General features: G+C 45.3%; 1 protein-coding gene and 1 pseudogene across 2 annotated transcripts in view; one reads left to right on the forward strand and one right to left on the reverse strand.

Moving 5' to 3' along the window:
- LOC126106348 (arylalkylamine N-acetyltransferase 1-like) overlaps positions 1-15933 on the reverse strand; it is a 239358-nt gene that overhangs the window by 54401 nt on the left and 169024 nt on the right. The gene's annotated exons all lie outside the window — the stretch shown is intronic.
- Positions 7382-7499, forward strand: LOC126106964 (5S ribosomal RNA; annotated as a pseudogene).

Raw genomic sequence — 15933 nt, forward strand, 5'->3', positions numbered from 1 at the left:
AATCACTGTTTAACATCTCTAAAAGTTTTTGCACTTTATGCCTTTCTTATACCAAAATTTTATGGACATTCACGCATCCACCTTTATACAAAATACATAATCGCCGATAGTACCAAAACATCTAAAATCGTTTTGACAGATAAGAACAGACTAACTATCCGGCAAGGTTAACAGTGAGCAGATACTTTTTAGTGACATCTTCCAAGACAACGATGGGGAAATCTCGCGACAGAGGCCAATACGACACGAGTAATTAGAAAATGCCCTTCACTTTTTGAACGCGTCTCGTACGTTTGCCCTGCTGAAGCCAGATCCTCTCGGGCGTCGTAACTTCTACCTACAGTGTTTTGGCTGGACGGAGAAAAGGATTTTTTTTTATTCTTATCTGAAGCAAACAGTGATAAAAAATACAAATTGCGTTACATAGTGGTCCTTAATGATAAAACATATAAAACAGTTTATCGGGTTTGATTCCACGGAGAAGCAGTTGAACCCAGCGAATGTATATTTTATTTCAAGTAGTATAGCAGTCAGTCGCAAATAATGTTTATTCAATATCCAGATTTCGGTCGCTGTATGGCCATCTTCAGTGCAATAAATCTAAGTTAAAACATTAAAATCCCTTATCTATGCACTTATTCCCAACTGGACTATTCATCTCAGACGTTGAATATAATGTTTACTCACACTGCAGTAGAGATATTTAAATCATTTTAATACTATTTATCATATTAAAAAAAGATATTTATTAGGTAGTTGTAATGTAAAAAAGGTGCGGTATGTGCGACACTTTGGTGCGATGTAAGAGAAAGTCTGATGGCCCTAATCACACACAGAAGTGATGACACTTTGTGCAGGGCTTGACCATTACTTTGCAGGACAATGCTCTAGCACGTACAGTGTAAGCTGTTACTGATTTGTTTGACTGATGGGGCTGCTAAGTGCTATACCACATACTGCACTCCTCGGACGTAAGCCCTCGTAAGTTCAACTCGATTTCTAAACTGAAGAAAACACTTCACGGCATTCGCTTCAGAACTGCTACAAATTTGTCGTGCAATAGACCGCGCCGTTCGAACTGTCAACACAACTAGCACTGCTAAGAGTATCCTACGACTTCCACATCCGTGGCAACGGGTTATACTCAACGCTGGTGACTACTTTGAAGATCAGTAAATCTTCGAAACACGTATCTACACTACTGGCCATTAAAATTGCCACACCAAGAAGAAATGCAGATGATAAACGGGTATTCATTGGATAAATCCACTCCTGGAAATGGAAAAAAGAACACATTGACACCGGTGTGTCAGGCCCACCATACTTGCTCCGGACACTGCGAGAGGGCTGTACAAGCAATGATCACACGCACGGCACAGCGGACACACCAGGAACCGCGGTGTTGGCCGTCGAATGGCGCTAGCTGCGCAGCATTTGTGCACCGCCGCCGTCAGTGTCAGCCACTTTGCCGTGGCATACGGAGCTCCATCGCAGTCTTTAACACTGGTAGCATGCCGCGACAGCGTGGACGTGAACCGTATGTGCAGTTGACGGACTTTGAGCGAGGGCGTATAGTGGGCATGCGGGAGGCCGGGTGGACGTACCGCCGAATTGCTCAACACGTGGGGCGTGAGGTCTCCACAGTACATCGATGTTGTCGCCAGTGGTCGGCGGAAGGTGCACGTGTCCGTCGACCTGGGACCGGACCGCAGCGACGCACGGATGCACGCCAAGACCGTAGGATCCTACGCAGTGCCGTAGGGGACCGCACCGCCACTTCCCAGCAAATTAGGGACACTGTTGCTCCTGGGGTATCGGCGAGGACCATTCGCAACCGTCTCCATGAAGCTGGGCTACGGTCCCGCACACCGTTAGGCCGTCTTCCGCTCACGCCCCAACATCGTGCAGCCCGCCTCCAGTGGTGTCGCGACAGGCGTGAATGGAGGGACGAATGGAGACGTGTCGTCTTCAGCGATGAGAGTCGCTTCTGCCTTGGTGCCAATGATGGTCGTATGCGTGTTTGGCGATGTGCAGGTGAGCGCCACAATCAGGACTGCATACGACCGAGGCACACAGGGCCAACACCCGGCATCATGGTGTGGGGAGCGATCTCCTACACTGGCCGTACACCACTGGTGATCGTCGAGGGGACACTGAATAGTGCACGGTATATCCAAACCGTCACCGAACCCATCGTTCTACCATTCCTAGACCGACAAGGGAACTTGCTGTTCCAACAGGACAATGCACGTCCGCATGTATCCCGTGCCACCCAACGTGCTCTAGAAGGTGTAAGTCAACTACCCTGGCCAGCAAGATCTCCGGATCTGTCCCCCATTGAGCATGTTTGGGACTGGATGAAGCGTCGTCTCACGCGGTCTGCACGTCCAGCACGAACGCTGGTCCAACTGAGGCGCCAGGTGGAAATGGCATGGCAAGCCGTTCCACAGGACTACATCCAGCATCTCTACGATCGTCTCCATGGAAGAATAGCAGCCGGCATTGCTGCGAAAGGTGGATATACACTGTACTAGTGCCGACATTGTGCATGCTCTGTTGCCTGTGTCTATGTGCCTGTGGTTCTGTCAGTGTGATCATGTGATGTATCTGACCCCAGGAATGTGTCAATAAAGTTTCCCCTTCCTGGGACAATGAATTCACGGTGTTCTTATTTCAATTTCCAGGAGTGTATATTATACTAGAACTGACATGTGATTACTTTTTCACGCAGTTTGGGTGTATAGATCCTGGGAAATCAGTACCCAGAACAACCACCTCTGGCCGTAATAACGGCCTTGATACACCTAGGCATTGAGCCAAACAGAGCTTGGATTGCTGGTACAGGTACAGCTGCCCATGCAGCTTCAACACGATACCACAGTTCATCAAGAGTAGTGATTGGCGGCCACCATTGACCACACGTTTTCAGTTGGTGAGAGATCTGGAGAACGTGCTGGCCTGGGCAGCAGTCGAACTTTTCTGTATCCAGAATGGCCCTACAGGACCTGCAACATGCGGTCGTGCATTATCCTGCTGAAATGTAGGGTTTCGCTGGAATCGAATGAAGGGTAGAGCCACGGGTCGTAACACATCTGAAATGTAACGTCCACTGTGAAAAGTGTCGTCAATGCGAACAAGAGGTGACCGAGACGTGTAACCAATGGCACCCCATACCAACACGCCGGGTCATACGCCAGTATGGCGATGACTAATACACGCTTCCAATGTGCGTTCGCCGCGATGTCGCCAGACACGGATGCGACCATCATGATGATGTAATCAGAACCTGGATTCATCCGAAAAAATGACGTTTTGCCATTCGTCCACCCACGTTCGTCGTTGAGTACACCATCGCAGGCGCATACCTGTCTGTGATGCAGCGTCAAGGGTAACCACAGCCATGGTCTTCGAGCTGATAGTCCATGCTGCTAGAAACGTCGTCGAACTGTTCGTGCAGATGGTTGTTGTATTGCAAACGTCCCCATCTGTTGACTCACGGATAGAGACGTGGCTGCACGATCCAATAAGATGCCTGTCATCTCGACTGCTAGTGATACGAGGCCGTTGGGATCCAGCATGGCGTTCCGTATTACCCTCCTGAACCCACCGATTCCATATTCTGCTAACAGTCATTGGATCTCGACGAGCGCGAGCAGCTATGTCGCGATACCGATAAACCGCAATCGCGATAGGCTACACTCCGTCCTTTATCAGAGTCGGAAACGTGATGGTACCCATTTCTCCTCCTTACACGAGGAATCACAACAACGTTTCACCAGGCAACGCCGGTCAACTGTTGTTTGTGTATGAGAAGTCGTATGTAAACTTTGGTTCAAAAATGTTTCAAATGGCTCTGTTCAGTATGGGACTTATCATCTGAGGTCATCAGTCCCCTAGAACTTACAACTACTTAAACCTAACTAACCTATGGACATCACACACATCCGTGCCCGAGGCAGGTTTTGACCCTGCGACCGTAGCGGTCACGTGGTTCCAGACTGAAGCGCCTAGAACCGCACAGCCACACCGGCTGGCTTGGAAATTTTCCTCATATCAGCACGTTGTAACAGTCGCCACCGGCGCCAGCCTTGTGTGAATGCTCTATGCAATTTTAATGACCAGTAGTGTAGTTTGCTCCTGTACCACAACCAATGCAATGACTATCATCATTCACCAATACCCGTTGTGTGACGAACATCTCGACACAGTTTGATACATATCGGACTGGCCCACGTGTGCAACACCTTTCACTTTCATCGATGTATTTTTGTCTGGTATGCATTGGAAACGAGTCCGGACTGCACAGGAAGTAAATGTTGAAAAGCGCGAAACGAACTCACTCAGCTCTACTGGACACAGGAGAAATTAAGTTCGCCATTGCTAGTAGGTATCACGGAAAATATGAGAAGTGGGCCATTTTCGTCGTTTTGCGCGCTGCTCACTTTGCTTCACCTTGGTATCGCCGTTGCTCCAGATCTTACATCAGCTGTGAGTCATATTTCGCGTTAAAACTTGGTGAGTACATATGCTGGGTAGCCTCTCTCTGCGCTGTGCAGTTGCGCCGTAAAACGGGACAAGTCTCAGGTTTCGTTTAACTACCGGCGATCGTATTTTACGACGAGTATAACCACCACGCACTACGCAGAGGACAGTCATGAAGGATGTGTCGCATAGGAGCGCAGCCCGGTGGCGTTTATCGCTGGAACAACAGGTTTTCGTCTATATCGTTCTTTTCTCACGCCAATTTAACCTGATCGATAAAAATAACCAGATTCTGATATAAACGATTTTCGGTTATTTTATTCCTATTATTTTCTGTAATAAACGTAGCAATCGATCAAAGACTGACAAAAATTTTCGACTCTCTCAGTTTTAAGATATGTAGAATGAACACACTAAATTAAATAGGCGAATAAAACAAAACTCAGTCCGTACACAATTCGCTGTTTCTCTCGAAAAGTAAAAAGTGGTTGAATGTTACAAAAAATCACCAGTAGTCTCCTACTGATTCTAATTTTTTGAAACTGCCGAGAATTCTTCCGGGTTGTATTGCCGTAGTCCATGAAACTCTTTTATCCCTGACGTTTCGTCCAAATCTACGTTGGACTTCTTCGAAGGTGCTCGTGGTTGTGCTGAGTCTTGCCGACTGACTGGTCGGACTTTTTATTGTATTTCGATTCCCCCCCCCCCCCCCAAGGGGGCGGACTGGCAGCAGCTTATTACGCTGCTCTACAGTCTACAGACTTTTTAAAATGTAAGGAGAAGTTAAGAAACAATAAAAGCAGGCGATGAAACGGGGACTTAAATTGTAAAACGGCGGAAAATTGGGGAAACTTTAAAACATAAAGGAAAGGGTTTGGCAAAGCGAATAAAACTATACAGGATGCAGACAGGTAACATAGTAGACAGACAATTAAAAAACATGGCGACAGTCTGGTATCTGTTTGCAAGAGATATAAAAATCACACCCATTGACAGTATGATGGCCGTTCGCAACTCTTCGGAAAAGACACACAATACTGAACACTCACTGTAAACACTGCACTAAAATGGTGGCAAAAAGATGACACTCCCGAGCCAAAGGCAGATGTGAGGGGGGGGGGGGGGTGTGGACCTGGAGGAGGGGGAAAGACAAAGAGGGAGGAGAGGAAAACAAGAAAGGGGAGGGGGAACCAAGGAGGGAAAGGACTCATAAGGGAGGGAGGGGCAGGGCAGACGCGAGAGGGAATGGGAAAAGGCAGAGGAGAGAAATGCAAAAGGACTCGGGGGTGAGAAGGGGGGCAGACAGAGGGTAGGTGGAGAAAAAAAAGAGGATGGAAGGGGGGGAGAGGGAACCGAAGAAAAGGATGGAGGAAAGGAGGGGGCGTGAGGATCAGAGTTGATAGGAGGGATAAATGGAGGGAGAGAGTGCATCATTCGGGAGGGGGAGTTGATGGAAGCCACCTTGGGAAACGAGTCGGACGTCGAAGAGCGGCCTAAATACCATGGAAAGTGGGCGTGGTCTGGATTTCACGTGACAGCAAGATAAACCTTGTCAAGGATTAAATATAACTATCGATCGTAGTACGTCAAAGATAAAAACTTCTCATCGGTTCTGTAGCGCCACTGTCCATATATCGCTGAGTTTCATGGTTTCTTCTTTTCTGTTAAAATTATCCCCATGTTTATATATTTCGATGGCTTCTCTATATAGCTGTGGATATTAGTGCGTCATAGTAAATAAAACTCCAGTTTCAGAAAATTTCACTACGTGATCACCCGACTGAAGGGCATGTTCCGCTACGGCTGACTTGTCTGTTTTCCCTAGTCGGCGAAGACAGTACGTTGAGAATGTGGGTTTCGAGGGAGGCGTGACAGCGACAAATCCCTGCAGTCGCGCTATCCTCTGTGTCCTCAGTGGCTCAGATGGATAGAGCGTCTGCCATGTAAGCAGGATATCCCGTGTTCGCGTCCTGGTCGGGATACACATTTTCATCTGTCCCCGTTGACGTATGTCAACGCCTGTAAGCAGCTGAGGGTGTTCATTTCATTACAATTCCTTTTGTTGTTGCGATCTTTGCCTACAGTGCTGGCCTGAGCAAACGAAGTATTGGTTTGTTTTGGGGGAATGTCGTTCCTTCCCGGCTCGGCCACTTCCTCTTCCGGCACTTCGTTCCCTACCTTTCAGTGCGCAGAGAACAAGAGTGGTGCTATCACACTTCCTTGGGGCACTCAGGACGACACCTTCGTCTATGATGGTGTACTTTCGTTAGAACACGTTAGTGTGGGACTGAATCGGAGGCTGTATTGGCAGCCACGTGTTTGCACTGGAGTCGGTAAGCGTCCGAGTTGGCCGCGGTACAACGCTGACCCGTAGAAAAAGGCGACCAGCTGGAGAGCGAGGAGACTACGGCCTCGACATTTGTGCTCCAGCTGGAGCTGGAGTGGGGCAGAGAGAGGCGCGGTGTTACGTCTGGAACCCTGGAGGCGGTCACGGACACGGCGCGCAGCTCACAGCGCCGGGCTGGCCGCTTTTTGTCCCACCTGGCGCGGACCACTAGCTTCTTTGTCAGCTGGAGGCAGACTCCAGCAATATCGTCCCCGTCCCGCTTACAGCCAACTCATCACCATCGTCCAATATTCCCAAGAATAAGCAGCTTTCACTCAGTCAACACTTGGCAGAAATCAAACCTCAATCTGGATCGGACTCATTTAACTCTTGTGCCAAAAGGTGTGCGGTATACCGCTCCATCCATTTTCAATAAGCTACCACTCGGATTCAAAACTCTTAGCAGTAATCCACGCGCTTTCAAATCGAAACTGAAGAGTTTCCTCATGAGTCACTCCTTCTATTCTGTCGAGGAGTTCCTTGAAAAATTAAGCTGATTCTTATTGTATTGTTGGCAACGGCCTTGCCACAGTGGATACACCGGTTCCCGTCAGTTCACCGAAGTTAAGCGCTGTCGGGCGTGGCCAGCACTTGGATGGGCGACCATCCGGGCCGCCATGTGCTGTTGCCATTTCTCGGGGTGCACTCAGCCTCTTGATGTTAACTGAGGAGCTACGCGACTGAATAGTAGCGGCTCCGGTCAAAGAAAACCATCATAACGACCGGGAGAGCGGTGTGCTCACCACACGCCCCTCCTATCCGCATCCTCATCTGAGGATGACACGGCGGTCGGATTGTCCCGATGGACCACTTGTGACCTGAAGACGGAGTGCTATTGTATTATTGATTGCGTTTACTTAAACATATGGACTGACTTTTTTCGGGTTCGTGAACACTTATTTTTATCTGTTATTACTTTTATGTTGTAATTTCATGTACTGACACGTTCCATGACCTTTGAGATTTGGTCCTCAATTTGGTCCCACAGAACTTGACGTGTAAATAAAAATAAAAAAAAAAAACGAGTCGTTCACCTCAAAGTATTTCCAGGAGTAAAATTCGTTCCATTCCATATTCTACACCTGGTACAGCAACCGATTACGAATTTCGTGAAATAAGACAGTCTCGGTTGCAAAATGTTTTTTATTTCCAGGAAATGATGCGTTTCGTCCTTTTGAGGCATCGCCAGATTGGCGTAAAAATTAATGTGAAAAACCAACATTCGTCCATTAATGGCTACATATGCCATTAAGACAAGATTTTATAAGGAACTATGACAATAGGACGATGGTTGCCTGTAAAATTTTATCTTAATGGCATGTGTGCATATCAGTGGACGAATATAGGTTTCTACGCCAATCTGATGATTCCCTAAAAGGGGGAAACGCGTCATTTGCAGCAAATAAAAAAAGACTGTCTTATTTCAACAAAGTACACTACTGGCCATTAAAATTACTACACCAAGAAGAAATGCAGATGATAAACAGGTATTCATCGGACAATTAAATTATACTAGAACTGTCATGTGATTACATTTTCAGGCAATTTGGGTGAATAGATCCTGAGAAATCAGTACCCAGAACAACCACCTCTGGCCGTAATAACGGCCTTGATACGCCTGAGCATTGAGTCAAACAGAGCTCGGATGTGGTGTACAGGTATAGCTGCCCATGCAGCCTCAACACGATACCACAGTTCCTCAAGAGTAGTGACTGGCGTATTGTGGCGACCCAGTTGCTCGGGAGTGATTATCACAGCCACAAGAAAACCTAAATCGGGCAAGGTAGAAAAATCGTTTTACCCATTCGCCTAGTGTACAAGTTAGGTGGGTCGACAACATATTCCTGTCATGTGACGCACATGCCGTCACCAGTGTCGTATAGAATATATCAGACGTGTTTTCCTGTGAAGGAATCGGTTGACCTATGACCTTGCGATCAAATGTTTTCGGTGCCCATTGGAGAGGCTCGTCTTTTCGTCTACTAATCGCACGGTTCTGCGGTGCGGTCGCAAAACACAGACACTAAACTTATTACAGTGAACAGAGACGTCAATGAACGAACGGACGGATCATAACTTTGCGAAAATAAACAAAGTAGACTTTTCACTCGAGGGAAAAATTGAACCAAGGACCTTTCGTTCCGCAGCTGCTCACGCCAACCACGGGACCACGGCACTCCTGGGCTCAGACTATCCTTGATGTTACCTATCTTGCACATAGACTACTCAGTTTGTATATTCTGCTCATTTTTTTCATAGTTCCACACAACTTCTTCCTGTTTTCTCGATTGATCTGTGTTCAGTTTTTCAAGGCCTATCCACTGTGCAAACTTATAACTAAATCTGACGGGGGTGCGATGGGGAGGTTCCCTTGTTAGAACTACTTAAACCTAACTAACCTAAGGACATCACACACATCCATGTCCGAGGCAGGATTCGAACCTGCGATGGTAGCGTTCGCGCGGTTCCAGACTGAAGCGCCTAGAACCGCTCGGTCACAGCACCGGCCACACCGGTTCAGTTAGAACAAAAAACAGCCGAACGGAATACTATTCTTTGGCTAATCACTGGAAACACAATTGTAAATTATCTACGAATATGCACCTGGAGCGATTCAGAAGCGGCATAGTTTCCAAGTAGATGCGAGCACGTAACGTATCCACCCGCATCTAAGTCGCGGAATGACTTCGGTGTTAGAAATCAGAGAAAAACTGACGATGAAATGTAGAGGCGTTCGAACAAGATAGCAGATGAAATAATATAATGTATTCTGCTCACGTATTTGTAGTAAATCTACGTTTTACGCAAGTAAAATTTATTTCGTGTAATATTTTGAAGGCTTCTGAAAAACGGATATTTAATTGCGGATATGTAATTAACAGACTCGAGAAATAACAACCGGTTCGAAGGACAAGTTAGGAGTTATCTCCGTAATTGACATCTAAGAACTAACATCATTATCTTACAAGGATACGGTGGGACCACTATCATGTGTAGTGCAGTGTTGCCAACCATTACGCACTACGGTCTTGAACGATCTCGTTCTGTTCTTGTATAAGGCGCTGATGATCAGGGAATTAGCCGTCATAAAACTGCGCACGCGGGCTGCCTATATCTCTGACATTGATCTGTTGTAGAACTTTAGAACATGTTTTTTGCTCGCGTATCATGTCACTTCTGGAAACCCAGTATCTACTCTGTAGGAATCAACATGGATTCCGGAAACAGCGATCGTGTGACACCCAACTCGCTTTATTTGTTCATGAGACCCAGAAAATATTAGATACAGGCTCCCAGGTAGATGCCATTTTCCTTGACTTCCGGAAGGCATTCGATACAGTTCCGCACTGTCGCCTATTAACAAACTAAGAGCTTACGGAATGTCAGACAGCTGTGTGGCTGGATTGAAGAGTTTTTAGCAAACAGAACACAGCATGTTGTTCTCAATGGAGAAACGTCTACAGACGTTAAAGTAACCTCTGGCGTGTCACAGGGGAGTGTTATGGGACCATTGCTTTTCACAATACATATAAATGACCTAGTAGATAGTTTCGGAAGTTCCATGCGGCTTTTCGCAGATCATGCTGTAGTATACAGAGAAGTTGCAGCATTAGAAAATTGTAGCGAAATGCAGGAAGATCAGCAGCGGATAGGCACTTGGTGCAGGGAGTGGCAACTGACCCTTAACATAGACAAATGTAATGTATTACGAATACATAGAAAGAAGGATCCTTTATTGTATGATTATATGATAGCGGAACAAACACTGGTAGCAGTTACTTCTATAAAACATCTGGGAGTATGCGTACGGAACGGTTTGAAGCAGAATGATCATATAAAATTAATTGTTGGTAACGCGGGTGCCAGGTTGAGATTCATCGGGGGAATCCTTAGAAAATTTAGTCCATCAACAAAGCAGGTGGCTTACAAAACACTCGTTCGACCTATACTTGACTATTGTTCATCAGTGTGGGGTCCGTACCAGGTCGGGTTGACGGAGGAGATAGAGAAGATCCAAAGAAGAGAGGCACGTTTCGTCACAGATTTGTTTGGTAAGCGTGATAGCGTTGCGGAGATGTTAGCAAACTCAAGTGGCAGACTTTGCAAGAGGGGCGCTCTGCATCGCGGTGTAGCTTGTTGGCCAGGTTTTGAGAGGGTGCGTTTCTGGATGAGGTATCGAATATATTGCTTTCCCCTGCTTATACCTCCCGAGGAGACCACGAATGTAAAATCAAAGAGATTGGAGCGCGCACGGAGGCTTTCCGGCAGTCGTTCTTCCCGCGAACCATACGCGACTGGAACAGGAAAGGGAGGTAATGACAGTGGCACGTAAAGTACCCTCCGCCACGCACGGTTGGGTGGCTTGCGGAGTATAAATGTGGATGTAGATGTATTCCACCTCAGCTACACTATGACGGCGATTGCTGCGCAAACAAGTTCTCCACGTACGCGTACACCACCATTACTCTACCACGTAAACAAAGGGGTTACACTCGTCTGGTGTGAGACGTTCCCTGGGGGGTGGGGGTCCACCGGTGGCCGAAGCGCACAGTAACCCTTAAAGAGTGGTTCGGTGTGGGGCGGGGGAGGAATGAAGTGGACTGCGGTAGTCGTCGTGGGGTTGTGGACCACTGCGGCTGCGGTGGGGACGGAGCCTCTCCGTCGTTTCTAGGCCCCCGGTTAACATACAATACAATACAAGACAACATTAGATATTTACTCCTGATGTTCAGTTAGTCTGAGTATAGTTGTAGGCATGTTTGGGGATTGTAATGTCCTTTCATTATTTTTTTTATAATATGTTAAAAATACTTATACTCCTTGCGATTTAAAACTTTTTACAATAAAAAAGGTACAAAACATTTTATGAACTGTGCTATATTTTGAAGATTTTCTTTTGGTACGACACGCATAATACACGTAGTACTGTACCTATTTATTATAAAATAAGGTTAGGTTAGGAATAAAAGCAGAATGAATACGACAAAGTTAAAAACAATAGGTTAACAGCAAAACGAAAATATGTTTGTGTGATTCCAACACATAGAAGAGATTATTGATAGACGCTTTCTATAATCATAGGCGATACTTATAGAACCATAACCATTCCCTTCTGTGGTATCTATTGAAGACTTTCCTTCTTGGGTTACACTAGTGATACTGTATAATTGTGTTGTGCATTTTTCAGTCTTCCTCAACCACTTCTTTAACAACATTCTCTTCTTTCTACACTCTTTCTTCTCACACCCATGGTAAGTTCCGTCTGGGAATGGGATATATTGTCACAGACTCAAGATAAAATGGAGGCATGTTGTTCTCTATTTCCTGAAGATTTTTCCCCTTATCATATTTTATTTCAAACTCATCTTGATGCAATGACTGTAGAAGAGAAATTGAAGGAGGACTAATATTGAGCCTTTTAAAATCCTCTTCTTTCAACTCAAGATCACGGTTTAGTGAATACTTGAACTGCACTATTAGAGGGTTTTCTTTGCTGATTCACTTACACCTGATATTCTTCCATTTTGTTTTGTTTCCTTCTATGTCCGTAGCAACATTTCCTTTGCTATGGCTTCCATTGCTTCAACTGAAAGAAAGTTTTCCGTTTTCACTTCCACTATAGAAAGCTTTCTCCTGAACTCCTTCGCTGCTCATATCCTGTCTTACGGAACAAGTACATATTTGAAGTGTGTCTTTTGCCTTTTCAGACAGACCTAAATCCTTATCAATTTCCGTATACCGTATACTGTATATGGCCAGGGTCGAGGACCTTGTGATCTATAGTGTCCGAATGTTGATCTTGCCTCACGATATACATGCAGCATTTCAAAACTGACCCGTTTAAACATGCACTAAGTGCTATTACAATTACCTTTAAAAGCATTCACATTAGCCTATTGCTGTGCTTTAAAAAGATGCGTGCTAGAAACTTCGTTATAGATAACAGTAATTGTCCTTCTGTCCGCAATTTTTCTCTGCCTCGTGATGACTGGGTGTTGTGTCCTGCCCTCAGGTAAGTTAGGTTTAAGTAGTTCTAAGTTCTAGGGGGCTGATGACCGTAGATGTTAAGTCCCATAGTCCTCAGAGCCATTTGAACCATTTTTTGTCCGCAGTTTTACCTGTACTAGTTGTATTCTAAATGCAGTGCAGACACTGACTTGGAGCTTAAATTTCATCGTCACAGAGTGCAGCTATAAGGAGGAAATCGCTTGTACTTCTTTTGCTCAGAACAGATCTACAATTTTGCTTACAAAATGTGTATTTAGATTCAAGTAACTTGTACCAGTAGTACTGTTAGCCCCTCAGACGTTAAATGATATGCATTCATTTTTATTAAATATAGGTCATTCTAGTGATTAATGTATAAAATAAACTGAAATTTTATGCTTTTTTATTACATCGGGAATCTATGAAACAATTTATATACCAGTGCCCCTTGGTTACAATGAACAATCGTAAGTATGGTAAGTACAGTTGCATGAAATACGACAGCTCCTTGACGTAATACGGGTGGAGTGTGAACAAGGTGCGATCGCATTGCATCCTCGCGATCGCAAATTTGAAACGGATTCAAATACAGCCGTGATTTCATACATGGCATGCGAGAATAGAGATAGTGTTAGTTTACGTTTAACTGCGAAAGCCCAGAGTTCAGGGAAATTCGATAAGAGTGTCGTCAACTTACTTTAACACTTTTTTCACCTAGCTGCGATGGACGGCCGCACTACGTCACAGGTATAACTGTTACAAATTTATCGCGATTTCAGCGGAGACGGGATAACAGGAAATGGGAAAAAACGATACAAATGCCGAAAGTACTCTACGCTACACTCCACCAAGTGGTTTGGCAACACTAATTTCCATAGGTGAGAGAAGGTACAGCAATGCCGCAACCAGTGTTTACTGCAGCAAATCTAAATGTTGGTCACTGGGTGATCGACTTCAGTCCTAGAGGTAATACAAGAACCAACTAAAACATAATAGAACGCATGTTAACACCAAAGTACAACTGTATAAATTTATGCAACTGTACTTTGGTTCGTTAGTGTTAACATGTATGTGATTGCATTTTAATTCGTTCCTGTATTACCTCTAGCCCTGAAGATGGTTACCCGGTGACCAAAATTCAGATCTGTTACACTAAACACAAACTGCGACTGATTGCTGTACCTTCTTTCATTAATCGAAATAAGTATGGTCGCTGAGTTTTACTTGATTCGAGGAGGAGTCAAATTTCAAAAACAAATCTAGATTTTCGATGCAGGAAAAGTTTTCGAGACACTAAAGAAACTCATTCCATTTGCAAATACCACGTATTACATGGTAGAAAGACCTCCCGATCTACTTCAACTTTGTAGTGCATTAAATATGTAGAACTCGTAATATTTACGAAGACTACACAAAACAATGGCTGTCTCTAGTGTGGGTCAGTCATATACTTCTAAAATCAGTCAGTAGATTAAAAGAACAACCAAGAAATTTCAAGATCCCTTATCATTTAGCTACAATATAGCAGCAACTAGAAGCAGTTAATTCCATCAATTATCTGGGAGTACGCATTAGGAGTGATTTAAAATGGAATGATCGTATAAAGTTGATCGTCGGTAAACCAGATGCCAGACTGAGATTTATTGGAAGAATCCTAAGGAAATGCAATCCGAAAACGAAGGAAGTAGGTTACAGTACACTTGTTCGCGCACTGCTTGAATACTGCTCAGCGGTGTGGGATCCGCACCAGATAGGGTTGATAGAAGAGATAGAGAAGATCCAACGGAGAGCAGCACGCTTCGTTACAGGATCATTTAGTAATCGCGAAAGCTTTACGGAGATGATAGATAAACTCCAGTGGAAGACTCTGCAGGAGAGACGCTCAGTAGCTCGGTACGGGCTTTTGTTGAAGTTTCGAGAACATACCTTCACCGAGGAGTCAAGCAGTATATTGCTCCCTCCTACGTATATCTCGCGAAGAGACAACGAGGATATAATCAGAGAGATTAAAGCCCACACAGAGGCATACCGACAATCCTTCTTTCCACGAACAATACGAGACTGGAATAGAATGGAGAACCGATAGAGGTACTCAAGGTACCCTCCGCCACACACCGTCAGGTGGCTTGCGTAGTATGGACGTAGATGTGGATGTAGATGTGCTCCTCGGTATATGGTTCTCGAGGTACAAGACGCTTGCTTAGTTCTAGAGCAGCAAACAAAATAAAAGTGAGACCTGATATAAGAGGGGCAGATAACAAGAAAACTATGGCATCTTTAGGATAAGAGAAGGAAGCGGTGATGAGGGAGAGCTGAAATACTAACAGGTCGATGAAACTCGGCCTAGGCGAGAAAAATGCATCTGCTTGTTGTTGTACGATACGACGCGAACGCAGTGTGACACTTCAGCGCACGTAAACACAAGTGCGGGAAGTGGGTCAGATTTTATCTGCGGCTGATTACGCCTACACGTCGCAGAGGTCTATCGGTTAACCACACGCCCAGTGCGTGCATCGTGCGAACCGTGCATTAGCTAACAGCTCTCAGGATTGCATCAGGGTAATTGAGTTGTCCGTCACGTGGTTCGTTTATCAGCGTCATTGACCGGCAATGCATTGCGCTAGGAGGATCTGCGTTCTTGTTCGAGGGTTGCCAGGTGTTGGTATGCGTGAGTGTCGATAGATCTGCACTCTATTAGATGAAACAGTTCGGTATTCCCGCAGGGCTGTAAATTTACCAAACAGCGAAATCGTTAGGGGTGGGTACTGACAAGGAAACCTCCCCATCGAACCCCCTCAGATTTAGTTATAAGTTGGCACAGTGGATAGGTCTTGAAAAACTGAACACAGATCAATCGAGAAAACAGGAAGAAGTTGTGTGGAACTATGAAAAAAATAAGCAAAATAGACAAACTGAGTAGTCCATGCCCAAGATAGGCAACATCAAGGAGAGTGTGAACTCAGGAGCGCAGTGGTCCCGTGGTTAGCGTGAGCAGCTGTGGAACGAAATGTCCTTGGTTCGTGTCTTCCCTCCAGTGAAGAGTATAACTTTTTATTTCAGACAATTTGAAAACGTTA

The sequence above is a fragment of the Schistocerca cancellata genome, chromosome 10 (assembly GCF_023864275.1).
Source record: "Schistocerca cancellata isolate TAMUIC-IGC-003103 chromosome 10, iqSchCanc2.1, whole genome shotgun sequence".
NCBI lineage: Eukaryota > Metazoa > Arthropoda > Insecta > Orthoptera > Acrididae > Schistocerca > Schistocerca cancellata.